Here is a 4,595-nt window from a genome sequence, read left to right as displayed (position 1 = left end):
TCCATTAGGGTTTGTCTCTGAACCATGGTTCTTACTTTGATTCATTGATTTCTTCCAACTCTATAAGCTTGTTTCCTTTCTCATTGAAGATTCAATGATTGAGACTTCTTCTTGTCCTGACAGTCTTAATTGAGGACTTATTGGATAACATTCTCCTATTTGATAAAATAGGTCTTTGTTTTCCCTTACTATCAAAACTGCAATGATGGTACTAAGTAAGGTACTTACCATGGAAATGGTCATAATGATTTATTTCCCTAAGAATGGATTAGACTTATGTAGTCCATCCAATCAGGGATTATAGTTGATACCTATATCTATTTTGGGTCATTTAGGTTCCATGAAAGGAATCTTTCAACTAGTCTTCGGTTTTGGTATGTTCAATTTCCTTTGGTCTTTGGCTTTCTTGAGCTGTATTTGGTCTATGGTATTTTCTTTGTCTTACTTCTTTATGCTTAACTTACTTGTGCTTTCGTACTTCTGAGTAAATACTACCCACTTGCTCAAGTTATAATCCACTTCTTACTTCCTCGAGGTATAAATCTCGGCTTTTGGTCTGACATCTTTCTGAAAATAGTGTTTAACAATCTTATGAGAATAAGATTGAACTTCCTTTCAGTTCAGACCTTCATCATCTATCTTGCTCAAAATATTGAGTTCTTGTACTTCCAACTCAATCTTTACTCTACCCCTTAGAGTTTTCTTATGGTCTTCAACTCCTTTTCTTCCAATCATTGGGTTAATGGTTAGAATATTGGTCTAGGTGTAGCTTATGGTTTGTATTTCTTCTTAGGTCTCGTGAAGAATGTCTGTGGTGTATCCACTCAATTGTGGACATCCAATGTGAATCCTTCGACTAAATGATTATAGGTTATTGTTATTTGGCTCGCACAATTTTATTTGTTCCCAATTTCTTGGTATAAATAATCCAATGGTGGACTACTTGATACCAATTGTGGCTATTTGTTATCTAAAAAATGGATTCTAGTATAGGTTCTGATCAACTGAACGAGACATCTTCTACTTTATCCCGCAGTATTGATTCTATACCAATTGGGGTCTTCTGATATCAACTATGGTCTTCTTATATCTGCTATGGTTTCATAGGTCATCTTCCTTTTTCGAGGGTTTATTGTTGCAAGAAAACCACTACTGACACTATGAATATAGTATCCGAAGTGATTTCCCATGCATTCCCTCTTCTATGTGGATTATGGATCCGCTTCAGCTTCACCATAATCACCAGATTTCTCACCTTCATGCTTCTTATGTACTAAAGTACTCCTCTGTTGAGGTAAGGCATGAGTTTTGATTGGTACTTCCTTCGGAATATTGTGGTTGCTTCCCACAACTTTACTTCATTTTTCCGATGAAACTTCATCTTGTCTTCGGAATCTTCCAGAATTCGTCGCTTCCTCACACGAATACTATTACCCTCTAGATCTATAGCACCAAGTAAGGACTTGATGTTGCAACATGCATTTGCATATCAAAGTCAAACTTCATGTATGGATCTAGTCAAACAATGAAAATCCAATAACATCCAAGAAGATTCAGCTTTGTGTTTATAGTACACACCATCATAAGCCTGAATATAATAGTTGAGTATGACATCTCTAAACATCAGGCTGAGATGTGTAGTATAAAACACCACATAAGATAGGTTTATATCGTGATACATAGCACGAATATAGGGGACTCTACTATTTGTCTCAACATTTACCTTAATTGCACATTTGCAATGAGATAAACTTGAAACAAAATGGTCTAGGATAGTTAAGGTTAACCTAATTTTCCTTGGAAGTACTACCTAACTTTCATTTTATTGAGGACTATCTCACATGATATGTCTAGGTTCTAACATTGCTACTCTAACACATAACTATGGAAATATAGCTCCTCTACTTCCAAGTGTTTCTATCATAAACCTGTGGTCATGATGTGCTTGACACACTTCCCATATTTTTGGAACACAATTCTTGCACTATTGTCTGGCTTCTTATTGTACTCCTCTTAATTAATTATAAGGTTCTAGTCCATCACATAACGATTCTCAGGTGAATCATATATGATTAGCAACTCTACCATGTAAGTAGGCATATTTTATTCCTATCTCTCTTCCTTACCTCCCATGATTGACTCATCATGGTCTATACTACCTCATTTGACTCACAGTTATTACTTATCTTGGTCTACATCTTCTATTAAGATATCTTAATTATCTTCATCACTTGATATCACTTCTAGTACAGGTCTGAATAATTCTTATTTAATTATAACACGTGTTGGTACACATCTTCCAATAGGATATCTTCCTTATGGTTGTATCCTCTCTTTGGACTACCATGTATTGTATACCAACTGTGATCTACTCATTTATTGTTTTAAGAACTTGATGGTATATTACATACTTGGGATTAGCTAACTAACTTCACTTAAGATAGATAGGTAAGAAATGTTGACTCAAGTGTGTCAGGATTATTCTCAAGTGAATATCCATCTCAAGTCATAAGAATATTTGGTTTAACTAAGACAACTTCCTATAGACACTACCAATCCTATAGGTCTCCTTTAAAGGGTTTTAATCCTAGGGTCAAAGCATTTGCTCTGATACCAACTGTGGTGACCCGGCATACCACTGCATGGTGTAGTATGCAAGTCTGATATAACACCAATGAAACACCGTTCCACTAGTATTATATCGCTCAGAGTGGTACAACAGAAACATATGCGGGTCCAAGGCATGTCTATGGAATTACAACATTGACTCTATTACATAAGATCAGCACAGCCTCCTACTTTACAATGAGGTAAATCTGCAAATAAACTCCAGAAGAACGACTCGTAGTCTAATTCTATCACGAACTCTATTTGTAGAGTATTTGACTAGCTATAGAGGCTAAGAATAGATTCTAGCTAAGTAGGAGCTAGGTTGAGGAAGCTAGTTCCTTTCTACTGCTAATCTAGGTTTTCTCCTTGTTGGATGACGTATCTGACTCCGCTGACAGGGTCCTGTCTCGTGAAGTAGTTGTTGGCTCCTTGGCCTTCGAGTTGCACTGTAGATCCTCCTTCGATGCCTCCATATCTAAGCAGGGGATTTAAGAGTGGGATGAGTACGAGCGTACTCAACAAGTTCATTATAGGAAAGAGGTGTTTAATGCACTAGCTACAGCATTAGACCAGAAAGTCTAATACCAATGCAAGTTTTCATAACCATTTCTTCAAAAGGTTGCTTTTATTCAGAAGAACTATGTCCGTCAGCCTTCACCGGTTTACTAGAACTTCATGGAGCTCCTTTCCGGCCGCGTTCGCAGTTCCATATCCCGGAACAGGGAGTGACAGGTCACGGTTCTTTACACTCTGCAGAGGTGTGTTGCTTTACCCATAAGAGATCTTAACCTTGGTGCCAACCAAGCTGCAGGCTTGTCCACACTTCCTATGGTGTGAGGCCCGGTATAAGGTCTAGCCAATCATGTTCCTCCGCTACCTCGAACACCCACCCTTTGTTGCATGCCCCGACCCTGGGTCCTCGCCGGTCCCATTATTCCCACTCACGGGTGGACCCCGACCACGACGACAGTTTGGGATCGAACCAAACTCCTTCGCCGGTAGCTGCAACCCATCATAGACCGCAATACCGTGGGGACTTAAGGCTTCCCCAGCCAACCGCTTGCACTTCGAGCGACAAGTGTCTACGGACTATGCCGTGGGGACTTAAGGCTTCCCCAGCCAACCGCTTGCCCTGACAGATACAAGTGTCTACGGTAAAGCGCATCCGTTGATGAACGAGAGGTGGAAACACTTTTGACTACTCCGTCCCACTCCGGATCTTATGGTTAACACGGGTATTACGGCACAAGAATCACTGGCGACATTTGTTGTTTAATCCTAGATGGATATAAGCCCGTGCAATGGAACCTCCACCATATCAACACAATCCATGGTTCCATTGCCCACCACATAGTCATATTCATAGTTATGAAAGTAGTGGTTTTGATTTTTATGCAATTGTGATAACCATAATACTTTGCAAGTAATTTGATAGAAATACACAAATGACATGAGCAAGTGATGAACTTGCCTTTCTTGACTGCAAGATTATGCAGACAAGGTCTTCGATACGCAATAACTCCAAATTCTGAAATAGCATCATCGTCCGGTAAGGATGATGTTTAAAAGATTGGCAAGGATGCAATAATGCATAAGAATGAGATGCAATCGCTCTAAGCGTGACCTAACCCCGATGATTTAGGATCAGTGAGTTGTAATGATTAGTTCAGGGTGTGTTGCACTTTTAGAGTGATTCACAAACAAGGTTCTTATTCAGGGTGGTGTTGTTTTAGAATTATAAGCAGGTGGCAAAATGAATAGTAACAATCATACACAACCAGGAATAGTAGATGTATAATAAGTAAAGAGCAGTTGTCAATTTTAAGTCCTATAATACATGGTTGATGATTGCTTATTATATAATTCAAAAGAATAACTTTTGAAGAACATGTTCTTAAATAAAGAACAAGTATGATAATTAGGTTGAGGGGGTTCTAGGGTTGACTATGGTTTCAGTTAGTTTCTGGAGTAAGTATTTGATGGAT

The sequence above is a fragment of the Lolium perenne genome, chromosome 7 (genome assembly GCF_019359855.2).
Source record: "Lolium perenne isolate Kyuss_39 chromosome 7, Kyuss_2.0, whole genome shotgun sequence".
Classification (NCBI taxonomy): Eukaryota; Viridiplantae; Streptophyta; class Magnoliopsida; order Poales; family Poaceae; genus Lolium; species Lolium perenne.
The sequence above is the reverse complement of the archived record's forward strand: the minus strand, read 5'-3'. Positions refer to the sequence as shown.